The sequence below is a fragment of the Nycticebus coucang genome, chromosome 20 (genome assembly GCF_027406575.1).
Source record: "Nycticebus coucang isolate mNycCou1 chromosome 20, mNycCou1.pri, whole genome shotgun sequence".
Taxonomy (NCBI): domain Eukaryota; kingdom Metazoa; phylum Chordata; class Mammalia; order Primates; family Lorisidae; genus Nycticebus; species Nycticebus coucang.
Window position 1 is genome coordinate 24,738,759 of NC_069799.1, and position 27,784 is coordinate 24,766,542.

A 27,784-nucleotide genomic window follows, 5' to 3' on the forward strand; every position below is an offset into this window, starting at 1 on the left:
GAATGTTTATTGCAGCCAATTCATAATTGCTAAGTCATGGAAAAAGCCCAAGTGCCCATCGATCCACGAATGGATTAATAAATTGTGGTATATGTACACCATGGAATACTATGCAGCCTTAAAGAAAAATGGAGACTTTACCTCTTTCATGTTTACATGGATGGAGCTGGCACATATTTTTCTTAGTAAAGTATCTCAAGAATGGAAGAAAAATTACCCAATGTACTCAGCCCTACTATGAAACTAGCTCATTATGAGCTAGGGCTCAATACAAAAATTCCCACGCTGGGGAGACTCTGTCTCAAAAAAACGTTCTACTTGACATGTTGTATTATAATTTTATAAGAGACATGTTGCACAAGACAAAAAAAAAAAAAAAACAGAAAGTAGTTCTATTTTCAGAAATGCATCCAAACCTCAAAGTAGTTTGAAAATGCAAAAATAATCTGCATAATTATTTCCTCCTAATGATTTAACTTTATTTAAATACATTTTTGTAAATTTTTCTGGAGTGGCTCTCATTTATACATGTACACAAACGTGTGTAATCTGTAATGGTCACACCGGTACAGACTTCATTTCATTTTATATTATAAGTAATAAAGATGGAGATTGGGACATAGTTCTAAATTTTCATTCATATTAATATTTTCCTTTCATTACAGCAACACACCTATTCCTGGCATCACAGGGATTTAAGTGGTGATTCAATGTTCTAATGATCATTCTTTCATTCCAATATTTATGGAACACTTATGAAGTGACAGTGCTGTACTAAGTGATGAAGACCCAGTAGTAACAAAAAAATTGGATCTCACCCTCATACAATTTACAATCTTGTAGAATAGCTGAACAAGTACAGGGTGGTATAGGGCTATCTATCAAAGAGTGTAACCATAGAGAAAAATGTATTCCCAGATCTAAGAAAGGACTCTTTCAGGAACTGTTGCTTCAAACTAAAACCTGACTAGAAAGACATTTTATAAGAAAAGGAAGAAGATGCAAGAGAAACAGGAATGAGTGAGACATAACTAAGATCTATAATAAGATATGTTTACTGAGTGGCGGTTCCATGAAACAGAATTTTTTTTTAAGGTCATCAGCTGCCTTTATGTTCCAGGAATTGTTTAGATTTCATGATCTACACAGAGGGAACCCAGCAGGCTGTGGCAGGAGCTGCTTCCCAGGATCAAGGACTCACCACTGCCCACTGCCAGATGGAGCCTTCTTAATAGTGGTCCCCCTGGTGACCTCCATAGCCTGAACCCCACACAGGTCAGAAGCATCCAACTCTTAAGGGAGACAAGCAGGAGGGCAGGGGCAAGCAGGGACATAGAGAGAAGGGACCAGAATCAGGACAAAAAAGTAGCTGAGTGCAATATTCCCACCGACCCTTGGGATCTGCTGCCCTGGGTTCCCCCAGCCCCATCTCCCTGGCTGGTTTCTTACAGATTTTTGCCAGGTCTCCTAAGAGGTCTCCGTCTTCTCACCACCAGTCCTTATTTGTAACTGTGCCCCATACACCCCAAGATGTCCTTCATCTGTATGTGCACATCTCTCAGCTCCTCCAAAACCAGAAGCCCCAGCTCTCTGATCAGGCTTCCAACAAAGTATAAATCTGTGGAGTTTGTGGGAACTATTAGGTTGCTGTTATCTAGAGTAAATAAAATTTGATGAATAAAATTACAAAAAAGTGATTTTAAGAAAAATCACAAAAAAAGATCACAAAAAGATCAATTAAAACACCTGTACCATATTCTACCTGCAGTACTAACTTGTTGACAATCATATAAAATCACCAAACAATTTTCAAATATTTTTGTAATGAAAATTAGCAAATTCTTATTATGGTTTCCATGGAAATGGTCCTTCAGACTAAAAAACTCTACTATCCTAAGAAGGCAGTGCTGGATAATAGCAAAGTTTTCTGAGTAGATATGTTATTCATAAGTAACAGTATCCCACATGCATAGTTGTTCTTTACAGAGTTGTTGCAAATTCAGTCCCTGACACAATGACAAATAATTCCTATAACTTCCTATAAAATGTGTATTTCAAGACCTTTACAAAATTTAACTCAGTTTTTTTAATATTACATAATTTAGAATTCTTTCTTCTTTTTTTTTTTTTTTTTTTTTGTAGAGACAGAGTCTCACTTTACCGCCCTCGGTAGAGTGCTGTGGCATCTCACAGCTCACAGCAACCTCCAGCTCTTGGGCTTATGTGATTCTCTTGCCTCAGCCTCCCGAGCAGCTGGGACTACAGGTGCCCGCCACAACGCCCGGCTATTTTTTGTTGCACTTTGGCCGGGGCTGGGTTTGAACCCACCACCCTCGGCATATGGGGATGGCACCCCACTCGCTGAGCCACAGGCGCCACCAAGAATTCTTTCTATAAAGTTAGGATAATTTAAATTTCAGCTTAAGTTAAGTATTTTTTGTTAGACCTAGGCTATAATGGAAAAATACCAGCCAGTTAACTCCTGGAAAGTTTTAGGACTGCAAACTTTCAAAAAAGTAATGAAGTCTAGTTCACCCCCACGATAAATGAGAAAGTAATAATTGATTTCTTGCTTGTAGTTCATTCCCAGTTTCTTCCTTGGCTAACTCCCTGAGAAACAGACCAAGAAGTACCAACTGTCCCCAGACTGATTTTTAAACAATACCAGGCAGAGAAATTACTGAAACGAAGATACATGGAAGGAAAAGTACTGAAAACAAAAATGTATGATGTACGACTAACTACCGCAAAATTCTGCTACTGTACAATGCTTGCTCGCTACTGAACCCAAATGCACCTGGACAGCCTCTGTGCAAACCGGGATGCAGACCTGGCCTTAAAAACTGGACCCCTTAAGTACTCCGGGCTGCTCTCAGAAACCCCATGTTCAGGCACTGAGGCAGTAGCCAGCCGGTTCTTCAGTAAAAGGACTCCGCTATAAATTTGACTTGTTTGGCAGTGTGGTCTTTGTGGAACTCCTGGGCACAATTATTTCATCAGGGCTTGTCTGGGTATACTTCAGTATACTTTAGGATCACCCCATTTGCACAGGCACCACAGCTGGAGAAACAGAGACTCACCAGACACAGACTATTTCTTGCCTCTTTTCCTCATTAAGGCATCAGTTCATCAGTCAACCCAGTCACGTGAGAGTTTTTGGTAATTTTTGAGATCAGACCCAGGACAGATGTGTTCCTGAATATTTAAAAATTCATCAGCAAGGTAGTATGATGTAAGGGACACAACACTCAAATAAAATATTTTAGGAACTCTTGATGATGGATAGAAAAAATAGAAGGGGAATAAAAAGAAGCAGCACCAGGCATGGACGCTCACACCTGTAATCCCAAAACATGGGAGACCAAAGTGGGTAGTCTGAGCCCAGAGCAAGACCCCATCTCTAAAAATAGCCTGGTGTTGTGGCAGGTGTCTGTAGTTCCAGCTACCTGGGAGGCCTGTGGCTCAAAGGAGTACGGTGCCAGCCCTATATGCAGGAGGTGGAGGGTTGAAACCCAGGCCCGGTCAAAAACTGCAAAAAAAAAAAAAAAGAGAGAGAACGTCTCAGTATTCATTCACTTCTGTATATTATAAGCAGCAGTGTGAACACATGCTATCAACCTTGTTCTTTAACTCAGAAAATAATGGAGATATTCACTCTTCTGGTCTCAGTGCATGGAGGACCATTATCCACTAACCTTTGATAGTACTTTCTAGGGAAAAATGTTTACATTTTTTTTTCTATCTTACGAAGCCATGGTGAAATCATGTTGTTATTGTCATTTACTTTACATTTTCTTTACATAAAACCTCAGTTCGGGGCTCTGCACCTGTGGCTCAAGCAGCTACGCGCCAGCAACATACTCCTGAGCTGGTGGGTTTGAATCCAGCCTAAGCCCTCCAAACAACAATGACGGCTGCAAACAAAAAAATAACTGAGCGTTGTGGCGTGCTCCTGTATTTCCAGCTACTTGGGAGGTGGAGGCAGGAGACTCGCTCGAGATCAGGAGTTGGAGGTTGCTGTGAGCTGTGATGCTGGAACACTCTACGCAGGGCAACAGCTTGAGGCTCTGTCTCAAAAAAAATAAATAAAATAAAAAAATGAAATAAATTTGAAAACCATCAAATCAGGCTCAGCACCCATAGCCTAGTGGGTAGGGCACAGGCCACATGCACCAGGGCTCGAGGGTTCAAACCCAGCCCAGGCCCGCTAAAACAAAAAATGGCCAAGCATTGTGGTGGGTGGCTGTAGTCCCAGCTACAGAGAAGCAAGAGAATTGCTTAAGCCCAGGAGCTGGATGTTCCTGTGCTCTACCAACGGCGACATAGTGATACTCCGTTTCGGAAAAAAAAAAAAAAAAAAAAATGGTAGTTACCATTTATAACTTTCATCTGTATTTGTAGCATTCATTATTTCACAGCACAAACTTTTGAAACCCAGTAGAAAAATTTAACACAAAAAAATCACTGCTGCAAAACGTGAGATGATTATAGGTTAAGTAACATTCTTGGTGAAAACTAGTCAGAACCCACCACTGCTCAACTTCACTTGGGACACCAGAAGACAGAGAAAGCCAACTATTACTTTTCTCCTCCACCACCCTCTTATGGGGCCAAGTTTCCAATCATCTATTAGAAAATGGACTTAAGGGCGGCGCCTGTGGCTCAGTGAGTAGGGCGCCAGCCCCATATGCCGAGGGTGGCGGGTTCGAACCCAGCCCCGGCCAAACTGCAACAAAAAATAGCCGGGCATTGTGGTGGGCGCCTGTAGTCCCAGCTGCTCGGGAGGCTGAGGCAAGAGAATCGCATAAGCCCAAGAGTTAGAGGTTGCTGTGAGCCGTGTGACGCCACGGCTCTCTACCTGAGGGCGGTACAGTGAGACTCTGTCTCTACAAAAAAAAAAAAAAAAAGAAAAGAAAATGGACTTAAAATGGAACATGTACCCCTGGGGATACAGGCAGAGAGACACAGAGGAAAACACAAATTAATTGCCCATTAATGGTACAATAATCAATGGTACAGAACTTGTTGGCCTGTATCTCATAAAATTGTCAATCAAAGGGGCTATGTCTATTAAGGCCTCATGTTTAAAAGTATACATGTGTTGGTTGACCTGATTCTAAGTGGACCTCCATATGGGTTGGTCCTGAGGGCTTTCCTAGAAGTATGCTCTTCCCAGATAGAGTTCACCTGGACGTCGATTTTTTTTTGCCATTTGACGTCACCCTCCAGATGCTGGAGTGACACCTATTAGTCATGTTCTTCCTGTACCTTCATTGGAAGGCTATTGTTTTCTGGAGAAAAGGTAATATGAGTATATAATTTAGACAAGTGTCTCACCAGCAAGAGAATGAGGAAATCAGGCATCTAAAGAAGCCAATGAGCCATCTCTTTTTCTCTAATCCAGCATGTAAGAGGTTTAAGAAAGTGTGCTCCAGCTGTCCTGGCACTCCTACTACAGAGTCGGATTGTTTAGTCAGAGGGGAGAGTGGAGTATTAAGCACTGAATATGTAGCCCTAGCATTTGTTAGAAAGTCTTAGCCCACAGCTTACCATAGGTAGAGAAGAAAAGACACACTACCCATTGGACAGGGCATTCTACAGACATTGGACCAAATTATTGCTGTCCGGAAAGGCAATATTGTCATGGACCAAGTAATACCTGTGGACAATGCTGTGCCCATCTCAGGTGGCCAGAGTTCTCTGGGCCTTGCACTTTTCTACCAAGAATCACATCATCAGATTCCAGTGGAAAAAGGCATCCCTTACAAAGCATTCCCCTTTCTACGTTCAATTCCCGGGTTTCATACTTAACTGTGTTTGGGTACCTCTTTTTAGCCTTTGCCTCATCAAGTCCTCTTGCTCAGATGACCTCCCTGTCTGCCCTGATTTTTTCCAGTGACCAGAGTGAAAGAGCTGCACATTGATCCAGCCTGACAGGAGTCTGGATCAGCCTGAGTCTTCCTGGATCTTTTTCAGGGAGTCTGTGAAGCATTTTAAGACAGATCATTTGCCTCCAGTTCAGTGGTGGCTAATGAGAGCTTTCTTTTTTTCTTTTCTTTTCTTTCTTTCTTTTTTTTTTTTTTTGAGACAGGAGTGTCACTATGTCACCCTTGGTAGAGTGCTGTGGCATCAAAGCTAACAGCAACCTTGAACTCTTGTGCTGGGAGTACAGGTGCCACAAAGCCCGGCTATTTTCTTTGTTATAATTGCCATTATTGTTAGCAAGCCCAGGCCCGGTTCAAACTCGCCAGCCCCAGTGTATGTGACCTGCACCTTAACCACTGAGCTAGGGAAGCTGAGCCTTTTTTGTGATACAAAATCTCACTATGTTACCCTCGGTAGAGTGCTGTAGCATCACAGCTCACAGCAGCTTCAAACTCTTCAGCTTAAGTGATTCTCTTGCCTCGGTATCCCAAGTAGCTAAGACAATAGGAGCCCGCCACAATGCCCAGCTATATATATATATATATATTTTTTATATATATATAAATATATATATTTTTTATAAATATAAATAAATATATGTATATATTTTTTTTTGACAAGACATGCAAAAATTTATGGAAGGTTTCACGAATTTGTGTGTCATCCTTGAGCAGGGTCCATGCTAATCTTCTCTGTATTGTTTATTTTTAAATATTTTTTGGTTGTAATTGGCACTGTTGTTTAGAAGGCCCGAGCTGGGTTCGAAACCAGCTCCTGGCACTCTGCCCGGCTGAGGTGAGTGAGCTCAGGAGTTCCAGACCAGCCTGAGAAACAGTGAGACCTTGTCTCTTAAAAAAATAGCTGGGTTGGGCGGCGCCTGTGGCTCAGTCGGTAAGGCGCCGGCCCCATATACCGAGGGTGGCGGGTTCAAACCCGGCCCCGGCCAAACTGCAACCAAAAAATAGCCGGGCGTTGTGGCGAGCGCCTGTAGTCCCAGCTACTCGGGAGGCTGAGGCAAGAGAATCGCTTAAGCCCAGGAGTTGGAGGTTGCTGTGAGCTGTGTGAGGCCACGGCACTCTACCGAGGGCCATAAAGTGAGACTCTGTCTCTACAAAAAAAAAAATAGCTGGGTGCTGTGGTGGGCACCTGTAGTCCTACCTACTTGAGAGGCTGAAGCAAAAGGACCACTGAGCCCAATACTTTGAGGTTGCTGTGGCTATGACACAACAACATACTACCAAGGGTGACAAAGTGACATTTCTATCTCAAAAAAAAAGGAGGGACCACAAGAAGGGCATGGAGTACCCAGTTTGTTTCACAACCAGAAATGGTCCCGTGTGGCCAGAGTCCACACTTGTGAAAGAAAATACAAGTTGTTCAAGTGTAACAGTAGTTACACATACAAGTTCTGTTATCTAATCTTAGGAGCAGAAAGCCAAGAGGTGTGAAGAGTGAATTAAAGACACAGAGCAAGGGGTGAAAATGTCAGGCAATTGAGAAAAAGAGTCTGGTGTTTTAAAGGATAAAGATGGTTCCTTCTCATATGCCAGAGGTGGCAGGTTCAAACCTAGCCCCGGCCAAAATAAAAAAAAAAAAAAAAAAATGGTTCCTTCTCTTCTTTACTTTGGGTTCAAAGGAGTAATGATGACCTTGAGTAGTGATATCAGTTTCATAATCTTGATCTCAATACTTACAACTAATCAAATACAGCTTAAGACAGCAGAGGAAAATATAGATAGGCAGATTTATTTTAACTCCATAGTGGCAGACTGAGGATGAATAAATGACTTAATTGTTTTTATCAGTTTCAACATATACACAAGCAATCCGAAGAGGTTTTAAACAAAGTCTGATAACAAAAAGAACACTTTGTTGTTTTAATTAGCGATTCCTTTCAGGTAGGTTAACTTGTTCACAAACAAAATAAATTCACCTTTCCAAATATTATGCCTTACATAGACCATTTTTCACATGCCTAAGTTCTATCTTTGGCACAAAGTTTTCTTCTTAAACCGTGACTTATTTTAGGACAAACATTGGCATATTAGTTTTTTTTTTCTACATGAAATGATTCCCTTTCCTTTTAATTTTCTTTACCATCTACATTTCTTGATATTCATGACTTTCTTCACATCTCTCTCATGGAGAGAATACATACTGAATCCTTCTGGGGTTTTTTGTTTTACTGAGATAGAGTATCAAGCTTTAGCCCTGGGTAAAATCCGTGGCATCACCACTTAAAGCAACCTAAAACTCTTGGGCTTAAGCAATTCTCTTGCCTCAACCTCCCAAGTAACAGAGACTACAAGCAACCACCATAATGCCAGCTACTTGTTGCTGTTTTTTAGCTGGCCAGGGCCAGGTTAGAACCTGCCAGCCTTAGTGTCATGTGGCCGGCGCCCTACCCACTGAGCTATGGGCGCCACCCTACTGGATCCTTCTTGCTTTAATGATTTTTCTATTGTGAAAGAAAATTGCATCCCAGTTAAGTCTTTTCTTTATAAAGGCCTGAGAAAGGAGGCCTGTGGATGCAAAGGATTTAGGTCTCTAACCTAAAGTTAGGACTTCATCCAAACAAGAGAGTAGGGCAGTTGGAAAGTGCTAAAAGGGATAAACCAAAACATCATCAACCAGGGAGCACAGGGACTTTAATTTTACCTTCCATTTTTAAGAGAGATATAGGAGAGGAAAACAGAGGTCCTGAATTTCCAGGGAGAGCAGAGGAGTGTCTCTAGTTATATGAATATCAGTTTTTTTACCATGACAGAAAAAGACAACTTCCCAGTTGAGCTTATTCTGAAGCTGGAATTTGTCCATCAGACTGAGAGAGTTCCAGAGGGTCAGGGCTAGTTCAGGGATTTCACAGGGCCTAGAAGGTGAATGTGATCCTGTCTCCAGGAGAGGGCAATGTCACTTCCAGTGCATCTCTCTACTAGTGAGGGCATGGTCCCAGCAGAGGCCCCTTCCCAAGCCATTTCTTACTCCAGGAACCCACGTCATAGTAGGGAAGAGCTCAGGCTGGGTGTCTTCTTGTTAAGCCTAGAGAGAACTCAGTGTCTGACAACCTTCTTCCCCTAGTGTAACAAACATTTCAAAAGCTTCCTTCTGCTCTTAAGACCTGCTGCTGGCCTGCCTGGCTTTTTCTGTTTCCTCACCCCCATTCTGGTTAAGACCTGAAAAATTTGGTTCAACGTTCTGCTTGTAGAGCCTGAAGCCCCCTTTTAAGCTTTTGAACATTAGTGCTAACTGGGAGATGAAGTGGATTGTCCAGGTGAAGAAGAAAAAAGCAGATGAAGCAAGTGTTGGTTATGAGCTACATTACCTACAAGTGAAGACAGTGAAAGAGATGTAGGAGTAGTAAGTAATATGCAGCAGGCAGAATGAACTCACAATGTCTATTGTTCCATTAGTTTATCTCAATGAAAGTATGTATTTTCCTCCGAGATTTTGGCACTAAAATGTCACATATGGGGATGAGATGTCAGGTATATACTCCCTGTTTCTTTTGTTCCAGGTGCCAAAGAATGGTTACTTCTGGTGAAACAAATGAGCAGAACAGTAGATACAAGTTTGCAAAAGGGCAAAGTTTATTAAAATGATGGTCACTCCAGAAAAGGAACACATCTACCTTTTCAAGTGGAGAAGACCCTGGGATTAGTAAACTGTTTCCCCTTACATGGATTTTCCAATTCTATGTTAAGTGATGTGGGGGTAAAATACTCATGATTTTTCTTGGAAACAGGGAAATCTTCCAGAATGGAAAGTCCTGCCATTTCTATCCCTGCAATCAATGAATACCATTTGTCATTGTAATTGTAGAGTATGATAGAACTGGTATACATGTATTATGTTAATGAAAATAGGTCACTTGAGCCTACTGCCATCTTACTTGTATGCCCGCTCCAAAGACCACTTTTTGTGGCCACGGCCATATCTCCACATTCTGGCCTCTCTACCTCTGAGATTCATTTTTGTAGAGCAAACATCAGTTCAGTTTGGGGAACCCTTTTTGAAATACCAGCTTTTGTTTCTTGGAAGCCCCCTCTGCTGAATTTGTTCCTCATCTTATGGAAAAAGATCTCCTATCATATCATCATCATCTACCCATCTCTCCTTAGCCCTATTAACAGGATAAACACAACTTTAAGTCTTTGAGACATGACTGACATTTGTAGAGTAGTTCTTCCACATGAATTATGATCACAATAGTGTGAGATATCTAAAGATACTGTCACTCTACACATATATAGAACTTATCTATGAATTCTGTTATGTACTAAAAAGTGTGAGTACAGGTTGTAGGATTCTACACTTTGTTCACATTTGTAAAGAATTTCTGTGTTATAAACTTTTCATTTATAGAATGGTTTGAGCACAAGTTAAACACTTGCCAAGTTCTTCACATTTGTTAGTTCAACCCTTAGTAAACATCAAGAGTTTCTCTTCAACATGAATTCTATTGTGTACAGAAAACAGTGACTACTGGCATAATGATTTGACACATCTTTAGATTGTTACCATTTTTGTCTGCTATGATTTCTCTTATGTTTACTAAGGATAAGGACCAGTGAAAACCTTTGCCACATCATTCACATTTGTAAGATTTTTCTCCAATATGACTTTTCTTACGTTTAGTAAGAGCTCTGGTTAAAGTCATTACCACATTGTTAACATTTGTAGGATTTGTCTTCAGTATGAATTATTTTATGCTTAGCATGTTATAAAACACGTAAAGGTACTGCTACATTCTTCATATTTGGAGGGTTTCTGTCCTGTATGATTTATTCTATGTACAGTAAGGATTGAATGTGAGTTGAAGAGTTTGCCACACTGTACATATTTACAATGTTTCTCTCCAGAATGAAATGTTTTATGTCTAGAAATGTCTACATACTAATTAAAGGCTTTGCCACATTTTTCGAACTTGGTAGAGTTTTCCTCCACAATGAATTATTTGATGGACAGAAAGGATTGAGTGCAGGATAAAGGCTTTCCCACATTCTTCACACGTGTAGGGTTTCTCTCCAGAATAAATTCTTTGATGTTTACTAAGAATTGAACTAAGTGTAAAGGCTTTGCCATATTCTTCACATTTGTAGGGTTTCTCTCCAGAATTAATTCTTTGAAGTTTATAAGGATTTAACTAACATTAAAGGCTTTACCACATTCTTCACATTTCTAGGGTTTCTTTCCACAATGAATTTTTTGATGTATAGAAAGATTTGATTATCAATTAAGGGCTTTGCCATATTCTTTATATTTGTATGGTTTCTCTCTAGAATGAATTCTTTGATGTCTACAAAGGGTTGAGTACTGGTTAAAGGCATTGCCATACTCTTCAAATTCATAGGGTTTATCTCCAGAACAAATTCTTTGATCTCTAGAAAGGTTTGAGTACTATTAAAGTCTTTGCCACATTCTTCACATTTGTACAGTTTATCTCCACAATGAATTAGTTGATGGTTACTAAGCCTTGAACTAAAGTTAAAGGCTTTAACACATTCTTGACATTTGTAGGTTTGTCTCCAGAATGGATTCTTTTATGTTCACTATGGTATGAGTACTGGTTGGTAAGTTTGTCACATTCCTGATCATTGTAAGATTTTCCTTCAGTATCAATACTTTCATGGTTACAATATTTTAATCTGTGGGTTAACATTTGCCATAATTTTCACACTTGCTAATATTCTCTTTCTATGAAGTCTCTTAGGCTTAGATAGGCTTGAGCAAGACTGGAAACCTTGACTACCTTCTTTGCATTTGTACTGTTTTTCTCGAATATGAGTTATCTTATGTTCTGTAATGTGTGAGCAAAAGTTAGAGGATTTCCCATATTTTTTACTCTTAAAAGGTTTTTCTACAGTATATATCATCTTATGTCTATTTATATTTGACAATTGTCTGAAGACATTCAAACATTTACTACATTGGAAGACTTTGCCATGGGTAGCTGTTATATGTTGGTCAAGTCCACTGTTAACATACATTCCGTGGCTTACCCTCATACAAACTTTAACAGTCTTTTGTTAAATTTAAATTCTAGGGGCCACAGCTTTGATATCTTCTCAGGATCAACTCTGGGAATAAAATATTTGTGCCCAGCTCTTGCAAACAGTCTAGGATAGAATGATTAGACATAACTGAAAGAAATTTAAACAATAAGAATTTTAGCCACTGCCTTTTAATGAGAATTAAGTACATTTTATCTGCAAAATCATGTCAAGAACATTAGGAAGATGCCATAATACAGTACACAGGCAGTAATTATTTTAAAGATGAATAAATGTTGCATGTATACACTGCATTTGGGGGAATTCTCAAAATCAGGTAAGAATTTACAGTACAGGCCAGGCACGGTGGCTCATGCCTGTAATCTTGGCACTGTGGGAAGCTGAGGTGGGTGGACTGCCTGAGCTCACAGGTTTGAGACCAGCTGAGCCATAGCAAGACCTCTAAAAATAGCCAGGTGTTGGGGGAGGCCCCTGTAATCCCAGCTACTTGGAAGGGTAAGGGAAGAGAATATCTTGAGCCCAGAATATTGAGGTTGCTGTGAGCTATGATGCAACCGCACTCTACCAAGGTGCGATAAAGTGACACTCTCTCAAAAAAAAAAAAAGTATTCGCAGCACAGCAGATAAACAGAAGTTGTAGAGTCAAAGTAGAGGCTGGCATTGTCTCACGTTTTTAATCCTTAAACTCTGGGAGACTGAGGTGAATGGGTCACTTGGGCACAGGTGGTTGAGATGAACCTTAGCAAGAGTGAGACCCCATCTCTATCACAAATAGAAGAATTAGTCAGACATGGTGGCACATGCCTCCAGTCTCAGCAATTCATATGGCTGAGGCAAGAAGATCTTTTGAGCCCAGAAGACTGAGGATGCTGTGAGCTAGGACAACACAAAATTCTACCCAGGATAACAGAAACTCAAGTTTCAATTAATTACATAAATAAATTTGTGTGTGCATATATATATATATATATATATGTGTGCGTGTGTGTAAAATTCAAAAAAAAAGTAGTCTATAGTAATAATAAAGGCTCAGCGCTTGTAGCTTACCAGCTAGGGTGCCGGCCACATACACCAGAGCTGGCAGGTTCGAACCTGGCCTGAGCATTCCAAGCAACAATGACAACTACAGTAAAAAGTAGCTGGGCATCATGGTAGGTGCCTGTAGTCTCAGCTACTTGGGTGCCTAAGGTCAGAGAATCACTTAAGCTCCAGAGTTTGAGGTTGCTGTGAGCTGTGATATCACAGCACTCAACTGAGGGTGACATAGTGAGACTCTGTCTCAAAAAAATATAATAAAATAGTAACAAGAAGAACCAAATAGAACAGAAAAGTTTGTCATATTTACCCTCCACAGACTTTATGCCATCCTACTACTGAATGGTTAAATGAAAGTAAACTTCAAAATCCCACCTTTGTCCTGGGGGGGTGGGGGGGAAGAGTACCACCTGTGTTAATACTTCTTGCTTTGGAGGGCATTTCCAAAGAATGTTTGCTGACTCCCATGAGTGAGAGGGCTAAAATCAATGATGGTATAGTTTATAAGACAGCCGGGGGTGCTGAATCCAAATGGAAAATATTGTTACAGCAGCAGAGAGATTCCAATAAAACAGATTCAGGTCTAGCAAGTGATGACAACCTCTTAGGAGGAAATGTGGAAAAGTGTTTCAACTAAAAAGTAACCCACACACTTCCATAGATAAAACACTGTCCAAATGTCATGGTCCTCACTTTTCCAGTACAATGTGGGTCAGAGTGCTGGAGGTTATAGTCACATGTCAAAGTTTAAGAATGAAATCAATGAAAGATTATAATATGTACAAAATATTAGAAGGATATAACCCAAACAAACAAAATAAATAATCTGGAATCAATCATAAAAAAAATAGAGATGTTGGGCGGCGCCTGTGGCTCAGTTGGTATGGCACCAGCCCCATATGCCGAGGATGGCAGGATCAAACCCAGCCCCGGCCAAACCGCAACAAAAAAATAGCTGGGCGTTGTGGCGGGCGGCTGTAGTCCCAGCTGCTCAGGAGGCTGAGGCAAGAGAATCGCCTAAGTCCAAGAGTTAGAGGTTGCTGTGAGCCGTGTCACACCATGGCACTCTACCTGAGGGCGGTACAGTGAGACTCTGTCTCTACAAAAAAAAAAAAAAAAAAAAAAAATAGAGATGTCTAAATTACCTTAAAACTTTACCTAAATAATCCTAAATGGGTCGATTGGGAATGATACAGACAACTAAGTAAAATCAGACAAATGAAGGTATCCAAAAAAAGCATAAATAAACAGAACTTCTGTGGTTGAATACAGTAAGAATGACCGAGCAGTCTCAAATGTAAGAAAAAAAGACATAAATTATTGAAAAGCTCACCATAATTTAGCTAGGAGAAACAGAGTCTCACAAGAACACAAATGAAGATCAAGCACTTGAAAGTCACACACAAGAGAATCTTGAAATCAGCCAGAGAAAAAAGATGTGTTATCTCTAAGCATGCTCCTGTGAGATTACTAGTGGTTTAATCAACACAAACCGTCCACATCAAAAAGGGGTTGGTGATATAGTCAAAGTGCTGGAAGAACAAAAACTTCAAAGCACATATATAATATCCACCAAAGCTGCCCTTCCAAATGAAGAAAAAAGAAATGTTCATCAAAGATAAATAGATGCTGAAAGCTGCCACACAAGAAATGTCAAAGGGGGCGGCGCCCGTGGCTCAGTGAGTAGGACGCCGGCCCCATACGCCGAGGGTGGTGGGTTCAAACCCAGCCCCGGCCAAACTGAAACAAAAAAATAGCCGGGCATTGTGGCGGGCGCATGTAGTCCCAGCTGCTCGGGAGGCTGAGGCAAGAGAATCGTGTAAGCCCAAGAGTTAGAGGTTGCTGTGAGCCATGTGACGCTATGGCACTCTACCCGAGGACGGTACAGTGAGACTCTGTCTCTACAAAAATAAAAAAATTAAAAAAAAAAGAAATGTCAAAGGAAGCCCCTTTCTTTGACAATGAAATGATGCTAGATAACAATACTATATTACGTACAAATAAATAACTCTCGGAGAAATAACTAAGTACACGTACATGAAATTCTGTATTATTATAATGACAGGGCACAAAACGCTTTTAATCATGCTTGAGAGTTCAAAGACAAAAAGAGAAAGTCAGCACTAAACCTTTAATAATGGGTCTCCATGTACAATATAACAAGCTGTAATTACTGGCGTCAATAACAAAATCAAGTACAGATTTAAAAAATTTGTCAAGAATAAGTCCTTCTCTTTCAAAAGTTATATAAATATAGACAGTAAGTTCTTCTCTTTCAAAAATTACGAACACAAGGCCAGGCAGGGTGGCTCACACATGTAATGCTAGCACTCTGGGAGGCTGAGGTGGGTGGACTGCTTGAGCTCGTAAGTTGAAACCAGCTTGAGCAAGGGTGAGACCCTGTCTCTACTAAAAATAAAAAACTGAGCCAAGAGGATCGCTTGAACCAAAGAGTTGAAGGTTGCTATGAACTATGATGATACCATAGCACTCTACCCAGGGTGACAGGTTGAGACTTAGTCTCAAAAAAAAACAATATTATGTACACATTCGGGGACTAAACTTCATAATGAAATGATAGACACAAAATAAAGATAGAGATTTAAAAAATAAAAACATCAGGTTTGGCGCCTGTAGCTCAGTCGGTAGGGCGCCAGCAACACAAACCAGAGCTAACAGCTTCGACCCAGCCAGGATCTGCCAAACAACAATGTCAACTGCAACCAAAAAATAGCCAGTGTTGTGGTGGGGGCCTGTACTTTCAAATAGTTGGGTGGATGAGGCAAGAGAAAAGCTTAAGCCCAAGCGTTTGAGGTTGCTGTGAGCTATGAAGCCACAGCACTCTATCAAGGACAACATAGTAAGACTCTACCTCAAAACATAAAAAAAAAAAAATAATTAATTAAAAATCAAGATCCAACTCTATGTTATTTAAATGATACTCATCTTACAAGTATTGACAAAAAATGTAATAAAAAACTGCAGGACTGGAAAATATTTAATTCAAATATTAATCAAATGACAGCAAGGGAGATTATCATAAGAAGATTGGTATAGGTCGGTGCCTGTGGCTCAGTTGGGAGGGCGCTGGCCCCATATACCGAGGGTGGCGGGTTCAAGCCCGGCCCCAGCCAAAACTGCAACCAAAAAATAGCCGGGCATTGTGGCGGTCGCCTGTAGTCCCAGCTACTCGGGAGGCTGAGGCAAGAGAATCACTTGGGCCCAGGAATTGGAGGTTGCTGTGAGCTGGGTGAGGCCATGGCACTCTACTGAGGGCCATAAGGTGAGACTCTGTCTCTACAAAAAAAAAAAAAAAAAAAAAGGAGATGGGTATATGTGTGTGTGTGCGTGTGTCTGTACACACATACAGACACACACACACACACACACACACAGGTTGAAACAGAGTCTCAAACTATTGCCTAGGCTAGAGTGCCATGGCATCACCCTAGCTCACAGCAACCTGAAACTTCTGGTTTCAAGCAATCCTCCTGAATCAGCCTTCTGGTAGTTGGGACTATAGGCGCCTGCAAAGACATTCAAGTAATTTTATTTTCTATTTGTACTAGAGATGAGGTGTTGTTCTTGCTTGAGCAGGTCTCCAACTCCTGAGCTCAAGACATCCTCTCATCTCAACCTCCCAGATTGGTAGCATTATAGATATGTGCCAGGGCTGAGTAATACTCAGCACATATCTTTTGAGACAAAACATGTCTTATTTCATAAAATGTACTTTAAGTCAAAATGGCCACAAAAGCCATAAAGAATACAAAATAACAGGATAAGGACTTATTTCTTAGAAAGCTGTAATTCGGACGGCACCTGTGGCTCAGTCGGTAAGGCGCTGGCCCCATATACTGAGGGAGGCGGGTTTAAAACCGGCCCTGCCAAACTGCAACAAAAAAATAGCCAGGTGTTGTGGCGGGCGCCTGTAGTCCCAGCTACTCAGGAGACTGAGGCAAGAGAATCACTTAAGCCCAGGAGTTGGAGGTTGCTGTGAGTTGTGTGATGCCATCGCACTCTACCGAGGGCCATAAAGTGAAACTCTGTCTCTACAAAAAAAAAAAAAGAAAGCTGTAATTCATTTTTATTATTTTGCATATATATAAAATATGAACCGAAACAAACTGTCGGACAGATACACAGCCCTCACATACATGGTCAAATTAAGAGCTATTTGCACACATATTTATTGCAGCTTTATTTACATAAGGCAATAGGTGAAAGAAATCAACACCTGCCTCAAAAAATAAATGGTGAAATATAATTTAAGATATAAAAATAATAGGGCGGCGCCTGTGGCTCAGTGAGTATGGCGCCAGCCCCATATGCCGAGGGTGGCGGGTTCGGACCCAGCCCCGGCCAAACTGCAACAGAAAAATAGCCGGGCGTTGTGGCAGCCGCCTGTAGTCTCAGCTGCTCGGGAGGCTGAGGCAAGAGAATCGCGTAAGCCCAAGAGTTAAGAGGTTGCTGTGAGCCGTGTGACGCCACGGCACTCTACCCGAGGGCGGTACAGTGAGACTCTGTCTCTACAAAAAAAAAAAAAAAAAAAAATTAAAAAGAGAGTGGCGCCTGTGTCTCAGTCGGTAAGGTACCGGACCTATATACCAAGGGTGGCGGGTTCAAACCCGGTCCCAGCCAAACTGCAAGCAAAAAAATAGTTGGGCGTTGTGGCGGGCGCCTGTAGTCCCAGCTACTCCGGAGGCTGAGGCAGGAGAATTGCTTAAGCCCAGCAGTTGCCGGTTGCTGTGAGCTGTGTGAGGCCACGGCACTCTACCGAAGGCCATAAAGCGAGACTCTGTCTCTACAAAAAAAATAAATAAATAAAAAATTAAAAACTAAAAAGAGGTTGGAAGCAGAACCAGGTGGATGGCAGGAGCTCACTGACATTTTTCAAAGAAATATAAATGGCCAGTAAGCATTTCAAAGGATACCTACAGCACTAATTATTAGAGACATGCAAAGCAAAATCACAATAAAATATTACATCATACTCGCAATCAACATGGAAAAAAAGTGTGTCGAAGCTATAGAGAAATTAGAAACCTTTTGAAATGTTGGTGAGGAGAAACATTGCAGACACTATTAAAATGTATGAAGGAGTGCGGTGCTCCTACCTCAGTGGGTAGGGTGCCAACCACAGACACCAAGGCTGCTGGGGGTCAGCTAAAACTATAATGAAAACTGCAACAACAACAAAAATAGGCGGGTGTTGTGGTGGGCGCCTGTATTCCCAGCTGCTTTGGAAGCTGAGGCAAGAGAATCGCTTGAGCCCAGGAATTTGAGTTTGCTATGAGCTGTGATGCAACGGTGCTCTAACCAGGCAATAGCTTGAGACTCTGTCTCAAAAAATAAATTAATAAAAAATAAAAAATAAATGTATGAAGGTTTCTCAGAAAACTAAAATTAAAAGTTATTATTTGATCCAGGGATCTCACATCTGGGCATATATCCAAAATAAACACTGCAGAACGGGGAAGACACATGTAGTCACTCACAGTCATCACAGCATTATTTATAAAAGCCAGAATGTGGCTACATGTGGTGGCTCACACTTACAATCCTAGTATTTTGGGAGGATGAGGCAGGAGGACAGCTGAACCACAGGAGTTCGAGACCAGGCTAAGGAACAGTGAGACCCCATCTCTACTAAAAGAAGAAAAGTATAGGCAGGAGATGTGGTGGCCTCCTGTACTTCCTACTATTTGGAAGGTTAAGGCAGGAGAATCACTTGAACCCAGGTGTTGGAAGTTGTTCTAAGCTGGGAAGATGCTACAGTATTCTAGCAACACAGTGAGCCTCTATCTCAAACAAAAATTCTCTTTTTTGACAACAACAGTGCTCCACTGTGACTATGGACCTATCCCAAGCAGGTATTTTTTTCTTAATATTAGTTAACAGCTTCTCAAATGAGCAGATATACTGAATATTTTATGCAGCACATGACAATAAAATTTCATGGAAATGTACAATTCATTAACATGAGATACTTATCAGAAAATGTTAATAAAGATTTAAAAACAGTAAAGATAAATTTTATTATGTTATTAATATATTGCTATTTTTACAAAACCTGAAAAGGTTTAATTCACCCTTTAGAAGCAATCAAAAAGTTTATAAATAAAATAAAAACATTAACCTTGTAAAATATGATAAATCATACTATTTAAAATAAGCATTTGGGAAAAATTAAAATATCATTTCAATATAGGTTGAGGAAAGTGATGACAATCCTGCTGATTTCTTTTTGCCCAGAGTAAACTAGAACTTTCAAGTGAGCCTTTTCATAAATATGGAATGCCTACTCATTATCTAAATTACTTGTTACATAAGTTGAAATTCTAACACATAGTTTGAATATTTAAATCTAAAATTATAGAAAATTGAATACAGAATGAAATAGAATGTACAAACATATATAGAAACAGTAAAATCAGCAAGATGGTAGAACAAAAGTCCCACGTTCATGTATTCCTCCCATGGTAACAAAAATCTGGGAGCCATCTATGGGAAAAAATGCTTCCATGTCAGCCCAGGACAGTGACTCAAACCTGTCATCTCACCTACTTAGAGGCTGAGGTGAGAGGATCACTTTGACACCAGCCTAGGCAATAAAATCAGAAGCCATCTCACAAAAAAGTGGTTATATGAGAGCTTTAGAATCCACAAAGGAAGTTGTGAAATTTTCCTAATGCTCTTAAGGAGGGTCACTTAGAGAAGGCAGACCCTCATTTACTTGGCAACTAGAGGACCCCTGATCTTGGTTACTGATTGGAGAATTCCCACTGAGAATTCTCAAGTGACTGTGGGCCTCCCCAACTTCTCCCAGCCATAATCTGAGAGTGGTGCTACCCATCCAGAGACCTGGAGGAAGATGCACACTCATGACCATGGAGAAAGGCCTGCAGATCTTGGCACTCTGTGTATGTATATGTGTTTATATAACTCTTTGTGCATGTGTATGCATACACACACACACACACACACCTGCACAAACAGCATATACATATGTGGATAGATAGATAGATACAAAAATACACATGCAAACACACACTGGAATGTCCATAATGGGCCATCTCCCAACACTGACCATCTCCCAAAGCTGACCTGATTTGCATAGAGTAGACATGCACCAGATGTGTACAAGGTACAGCCGGCCTGGTTCCTTATGCTAATCACCTCTGTATGTTGACAAGTTTGTTACAGTCCCTGAAGTGGTCAACTTTCAGAGGTTCTGCTACATGCGTAGGTGTCTGTGTCTGTGTGTGTTTGAATAAGCATATCCTAAGCCAGAGATAATTATAAGAGTTATTTTGTAGCAACAGAGACACTAATGTATCCTCAGGAATACTATAAACTCCTGAATGACATAATATATTTAAGAAATGTAGGCCGGTGACAGTGGCTCATTCCTGTAATCCTAGAACCTAGCAAAGGCGGGTGGATTGTCCTGAGCTCAGGAGTTTGAGACCAGCCTGTGCCAGAGTTAGACCTTGTCTCTAAAAAAAAAAAAGAAAAGCCATGTATTGTGGCAGGTGCCTATAGTCCCAGCTGAGGCAGGAGAATCTCTTAAGCCCAAGAGTTTGAGCTTGCTGTGAGCTGTGATGCCACAACACTCTACCAGGGGGTGACAAAGTGAGACTTTGTCTCTAGAATAAAATAAATATGAAATGTAGCCTTCTGAGCCTCGGTCCTTCACCCCCTCCCACTGAGCCTGTTCCCATCTACTGACCAGAGTCTGTGAATTCTTCCCCCACCCCAGCTATCCCTTGTTTGAAAACTCTAAGAATAATCTCACTGCATCAGTTTTTACTAGAGCTAATCATCTGTCATGCCTGGAACAAGGATCGTACCCAAATTGCCCTTAGCCCCAATAATCACGAAGTGCATATCTTTAAGAAAAATGGGAGCCAGTGGATAAAAGCTCATGAACTCAAGGAGCACAACAGACATATCACAGGTATTGACTGGGCTCCCAAAAGCGACCGCATCGTCCCTTGTGGGGCGGACTGCAATCCCTATGTCTGGAGTCAGAAAGATGGTGTCTGGAAGCCAACTCTGGTGATCCTGAGAACTAATCACGGAGCCACTTTTGTGAATTGGTCCCCCTAAGAGAACAAATTTGCTTTGAGAAGTGGACCATGACTCATTTCTGTTTGTTACTTCGAGTCTGAAAATGGCTGATGAGTAAACAAACACATTAAAAAGCTGATTCGCTCCACAGTCAATCCTCAGCTTGGATTGGCATCCCAACAATGTTTCCTGACAGTAGATCATGTTGTCATAACTGACCCAGCAAAAGGATCCCTAAAGGCCCCTAACTGTCTTAGCCTGAGTCCCCGCATGTCTCAACCCCCCGCTCCGTGGGTTAATTCCTCAAACAAGTTTCAGAACAGAACAAGGAAGTTCCGTGAGTTCCCAAGAACTCCTAGCAACAGGTAACAATGGGAAAACTTACCCCAACTCCCTAGAAATGGGTAAACAATGATGAAAAAAATTATCTACACAAAGTTCCCAGGCTACTTTATCTCCCAAGCTATCTTCATGCCAACTGCCACGCTATAGCCCCCCTGACTATAACCCCATCCCTGAGCTAACCGACCACTTTCTGCTTCTATTTTTACTTAACTTGCCATGTAGCACAAAAAGGGTATAAAAGACAGCCTGCTTTTCTCTTCAGGGCCATTTTCCCTTTGGGGCAGCAGCCCACCTGTGCAGGTATAATACATCACCATCTGATTCATACCTGAAGTGGGGTCCAGGTTTTTCTTCCAGGTGGCAAATGAGTTATAACAATGTGACTTCAAATGCAGAGTGTTTTCTGCCTATATTAAAGAAGTGGATGAAAAGCCAGCGAGGTACACCCTGGGGCAGCAAGTTGCCTTTTGATCAGCTGTTGTCAGAGTTAGGGGGCAGTTGCACAGGTGGCTGGGTCCATGGGGTCAGCTTCTCCACCAGTGGGAGCCGCCTGGCCTGTCATGACAGCACCGTGTCTGTTGCTGATGCTTCAAAAAGTGTACAGGTCTCAACTATGAAAACAGAGTTCCTATCACTCCTGAGTGTGTCATTTGTCTCAGAGAATAGCGTCGTGGCTACTGGCCAATGCTCTTTAACTATGATGATCGCAGCTGCTTGACCTTTGTGTCCAAGTTAGACATTCCAAAACAGAGCATCCAGCGCAACATGTCTGCCATGGAACGTTTCCGCAACACGGACAAGAGGGCCATGACCGAGGACTGTAATACAGCCCTGGAGACGCTGCACCCAAATAGAATCACTCAAGTGTCTACTTATGAGGTGAACAAGCAAGACTGTCGCAAATTTTGCACTACTGGCATTGATGCAGCCATGACAATTTGGGATTTCAAATTGTCACCTAAGAATCTTCTATCCTGGGCCTCCGGATAATGTGAAGCTGAGTGAACCGCTGCCATCAAGAATGACAGTCTCTGACCGCAGCTCTGCCATTGGATGGAGAGGAAAGCCAGCCACAAGGAAACACTGAAAACACATAAGATGCAAATATTGTGTGGTTTTGTTTGAGTATAAAATTGGTGAAAGTATTGGTTTTTTTAAATCAGCAGTGATTTTTTTTTTTTTTTTGCTATTTCATTCCATTCTTGACCAAAGCTTCTCTTTAAGTAGTTTATTATGGAGAATTGTCACACTAACTTAAAGGAAAGAGTGAGGGAGACATGTAAATTTGTCCAGTAGAAAATTAAATTAAAATACTACAAAAAAAAAAAAAAGAAAAGAAATGTAGCTACTGGATGTAGGGGATCATACCTCTAATTCTAACACTCGGGGAGGTCAAGGCAAATAGACTGCTTGAGCTCATTAGTTCAAGACCAGCCTCAAGCAAGAGGCAGACACCAACTCTACTAAAAATTCCAAACTATCCAAATGCAGTGGACAGAGCCTGTAGTCCCAGCAATCAAAAGGCTGAGGCAAGGGGATCCTTTGAGCCCAAGAATTTAAAGTTGCTGTGATGTATAATGCCATGGCACATGAATCTGTGGCAAAAAAAAAAAAGAGCGATAATTGTAAGGAGTAGATACATCTAACTATATACAGGGTGGCAAAGTAGAACACATAGAAATTAAATTATTTATCACAGCCATATAAAAACAAAATTTTGAAATTTGGGGACATCCTTAGTTGTTCTGATAAAATTATTGACTATAATTTCTGCAGAATCTTATTTGAAACATTTATAGAATAATAAAATGTAAAACAGGGTGGCACCTGTGGCTCAAAGGGATAGGGCACCGGGTGGCGCCTGTGGCTCAGCGGGTAGGGTGCCGGTCCCACATGCCAGAGGTGGCGGGTTCAAACCCAGCCCTGACCAAATTAAAAAAAAAAAAAAAAAAAGGGATAGGGCACCAGTCCCATATGCTGGAGATGGTGGGTTCAAATCCAACCTCGGCCAAAAATCACACACACAAAAAAAAAAAAAAAAATCTAAAACAGAAAACATACAACTATTTGTGGTGTTTCTGGGATTTCTGAACCAAACACTAACATCACCACTTCATTCACATATTTTGGATATGATAGTAAAGAAAAATAAACTTTTTTTTTTTTGAGACAGAGCCTCAAGCTGTTGCCCTTGGTGCAGTGCCATGGCATCACAGCTCACAGCAAACTCCAGCTCCTGGGCTTAAGTGACTCTCTTGCCTTTGCCTCCCAAGAAGCTGGGAGTACAGGCACCAGCTTTAATGCCAGGCTATTTTTGGTTGTAGTCGTCATTGTTGTTCAGCAGGCCTGGGCTACATTTGAATCCACGAGCCCTGACATAGGTGGCTGGCACCTTAGCCATCTGAGCTACAGGCACCAAGCCAAGAAAAAAAACTTTTTTCAGACATAGCGCCATTCCGTTGCCATGGCTAGAGTGTCATAGGACCAGTCTAACTCACAGCAAACTCAAACTCCTGGGTTCAAGCAATTCTCCAGCCTCATCCCTACCACTTGCCCCCAGTAGGTGACACAATAGGTAACCATTACAATGCTTAGCTAATTTTTATATTTTTAGTAGAGACAGGGTCTCCCCCTTATTTAGGCTGGTCTAACACTCCTGAGCTCAAGCAATAGTCCCACCTTGGGTCCCAGAGTATTAGGATTATAGTTGTGAGTTACCACACCCAGCCTAACGAATATTAAAAAAGGCTCGGCACCTGTAGCTCAAGCAGCTAAGGTGCCAGCCACATAAACCAGAGCTGATGGGTTTCAATCCAGCCCAAGCCTGCCAAAAAACAATGACAATTACAACCAAAAAATAGCCAGGCATTGTGGCAGGTGCCTGTGGTCCTACCTACCTTAGAGGCTAAGGGAAGAGAATCGCTTAAGACCAGAATTTAGAATTTGCTGTGAGCTGAGATGCTATGGCACTCTATCCAGGGTGATAGCTTGAGGTTCTGTCTCAAAAGAAAAAAGAAAACAAAAAAAACTATTAAAGAGATATAATCCCCAGTCAACTTCCCCTTGAGACTATACAGGGCTGTGTGCTCATCCCAAAACCATGTCCCCTTTTTATTTCATTTTATTTTGAGAGACAGAGAGTCTCACTTACCACCCACACCTCCCAGAGTGTCATGGCTTCATAGCTCACACCAACCTCAGACTCTTGGGCTCAAGTGATTGTCTTACTTCAGCTTCCCAAGTAGCTAGGACTACAATCACCCATCAAAAGGCCCAACTACTTTAAAGACAGGGGTCTGGCTCTAGCTCAGGCTGGTTTCATATTCATGAGCTCAGATGATCCACCCACCTCAGCCTCCCAGAGTGTTGGGATTACAAGTGTGAGCCACCACACCTGGCATCCTTGTCCCATTTTCAGAAATAAAAATGTATAGACTTCTTTAGCCCATAAATATTTATCATTTCTGTCTAAACTAGAAGGTATTTACAGGTATTTACTTCATGTTCAATGGAGATGTGTACCCACTAGAACTTATCAGAAATTACTTTTCCCATTTATCTGCAAGATTATCACATACTCAGATTCTTTTTTCTTTCTTTCTTTTCTTTCTTTTTTTTTTTCTTGAGACAACAGTCTCAAGCTTTGCTCCGGGTAGAGTGGTGTCACAGCTCAAAGCAACCTCCAACTATTGGCCTTAAGCGATTCTCTGGGCTCAGCCTCCCAAGCAGCTGGAACTACAGGCTACTATTGTGCTTGTTGCAGTTGTCATTGTTATTTTAGCTGGCCTGGGCGGGTTTGAACCCACCAGCCCCAGGGTATGTGGCTACCCACTGAGCTATGGGCCCGCCCAAATACTCAAGATTTCCTTTTTTTTTTCTTTTTTCTTTTTGAGATGAAGTCTCATTAAGTTGCACTCAGTAGAGTGCTGTGGCGTCACACCTCACAGCAACCTCAGACTCTTGGGCTTAAGCAATTCTCCTGCCTCAGCCTCCCAAGTAGCTGGGCCCATAGGTGCCCGCCACAACACCCTGCTATGTTTTTGTTGCAGTTGTCCTTGTTTAGCTGCCCTGGGTGGGTCCCAACCCACCAGCCTCGGAATGTGTGGCCAGCGCCCTACCCACTGAAGAACGGGCACCGCCCCTCTGATTCTTATAGTTAAAAAAAAAAAAACCCACTACTGTTAAGAAAAAAAGATATAGCTGCTCGGGAGGCTGAGGCAAGAGAATCACGTAAGCCCAAGAGTTAGAGGTTGCTGTGAGCCGTGTGACGCCACGGCACTCTACCCGAGGGCCGTACAGTGAGACTCTGTCTCTACAAAAAAAAAAAAAAAAAGAAAAAAAGATATACAACTGAAAACTGAAACTACTAGTCATAAATATATTCAATTTAAAAGGTGCCCATTACAATACACTAACCAGAATAATTCCTTACGTAAAGTAACTTAACTACTTTTGTAATTTATATCAATAGACACACCAAGCTACCTCAAAGATAGTTCTTATTATGTGGCACCCAGGGTTTTTCATATATCCCATCTACAACACAGGGGCGCCTTGTTCCCTAAAATTAAGAGCTTTTCTACCCGGGGTACAAAGTTTAAGTCCAACCGTAATAAAGTAACTTACGGTATTAACCTCCCTGAAAACTGTAATAGCCGATTACACCTTTTTAGCACTGCTAAATACACGACTTTAGCCATTTTTGTCATACCAACAATAACTACTGGACTCAATCAGAAAATTACTCCATTGCCCTGTGCCATCATTAAGGCCCTTAATACAATTTCTCCAGCCATTAACGCTCTGAAAAGTCAATTAAAACAAGTAACGGGAAGCTATACTTAAAAAATCAAGCAGCCATTATTGATTAAAACACAATCACAGATGTAAAAACTTTAAAATCTATATATTCTTTCAATTTATCTAACAGTTCCTAACTCATTAAAAACAAGTTAAAATGCCTAAAGGACATAGTCGAAACAATACAAGATTTTTCAGAATATCCAATACCTACTAACTAAAGTATTGTCATAATTACCCAACATTACCTACGTCTGAACCTTTATACTCATTCTTGCGTTATATTAAGTTCCTTAATGCTACAAAATACGATGTATACCATCCATATGTACCCGCTGTTTCACAGATTTCAAAGAACAAAATTAATCAGCACAGCCCGTGTGTCAAATTAACTAACCATAACAATTACTTTCTTTTTAAATCAATTTCATAGATATAAAAATAAAATAAATGAAAGTAGGGCAGCGCCTGTGGCTCAAAAGGGTAGGGCGCTGGTCCCATATGCTGGAGATGGTGGTTTCAAACCCAGCCCTGGCCAAAAACTGCAAAAAAAAAAAAAAAAAAAAAATGAAAGTAGAGAATGTGATAGACACAGACATCCCCACAAACCCCTCTTAGCTTTCTTTCTGAACTGAGAATGCACGTTAAAGCATAGGAACAGTAAGTCAGTCAAACAGGCCAAACCAGAAATAGGGAACAAAGATAATAATCTTGAAAAAAAAAACCAAGGAAGTAATGAGGAATTATAGAACAAGTTAATCGCAAGTTTAATGGCGTTTTATTGATGACGTTTTGTTTATTGGTTTTTTAATTGTTATATGTATTTAACTTGCCTACATGTTGTTAATCACATGAGTATATTTTTAGTATACTTTGAAATTCTTCTCTATATAAATTATTAAAATTTGTTACATAGACAAAACAACATTTAAAAACTTACTCTCGCCGTCCTCCGGAATTACTAGCCTTTCCAATAAAAAAGCATTTTTACACATCAACTCCCCTTCGGTGTTAAACTACAACAGCAGGCAGGCGAGCCACTTCCGGTTCCCCAACAGGGAGAGCCAGGGACGCCCGGCCCTAAGTTTAACAAAAGAATGAAGGGGTTGAGGGCCCCATGGACTACCCCCTCCCCCATGAACAAGCCCCCACACACACACTCTTGGGATTCTTCCCTGAGGACCCTTCCATTGTCACCACCAGGGAGGGACACGCCGCGCTGCAGCCACACAGCTGCTCAGGGAGAGCTCTGGGCTGTGGGGCAAGTAACAGGTTCAGGAAGGCTACAAGCAACAGCGTCCCAACTCCCTGCCCCACTCCACCTTTTGCCAAGAGGGGTCAGAGAGCCGAGGGGTGCCAGTGGCAAACTTCGGCCTGAAGAATCTAAAACTGAAGTGAAATTGCCGGGTCCTGCCACAGCCACTTCTGGCTCCAACCACGCCCCTCCCCGCTCTCAGTATGCCCAGTGTCCTGTATTTACCATTTCACAGCTTCAGAGATGTCCCGGTGTCCTCTCTACAGATCTCCCAGAACCTGCAGGTCACAGGGAAACAAAGACGGCTACTGCGACTAGGATCTCAAGGAGATGGAACTGC

At 41.4% G+C, this 27,784-nt stretch overlaps 1 long non-coding RNA gene and 2 pseudogenes across 1 annotated transcript; 1 reads left to right on the forward strand and 2 right to left on the reverse strand.

Moving 5' to 3' along the window:
* Positions 1 to 1,567: 1,567 nt before the first annotated feature.
* LOC128573123 (uncharacterized) lies at positions 1,568 to 27,784 on the reverse strand. Its single transcript, XR_008376318.1, has 4 exons — positions 27,670 to 27,784; positions 3,447 to 3,529; positions 3,081 to 3,195; positions 1,568 to 1,654 (listed from the first exon to the last, which is right to left on the reverse strand). It is a non-coding gene; the product is annotated as an uncharacterized LOC128573123 (long non-coding RNA).
* On the reverse strand, positions 6,555 to 6,653 carry LOC128573186 (uncharacterized; annotated as a pseudogene).
* On the forward strand, positions 20,803 to 22,384 carry LOC128573109 (actin-related protein 2/3 complex subunit 1A-like; annotated as a pseudogene).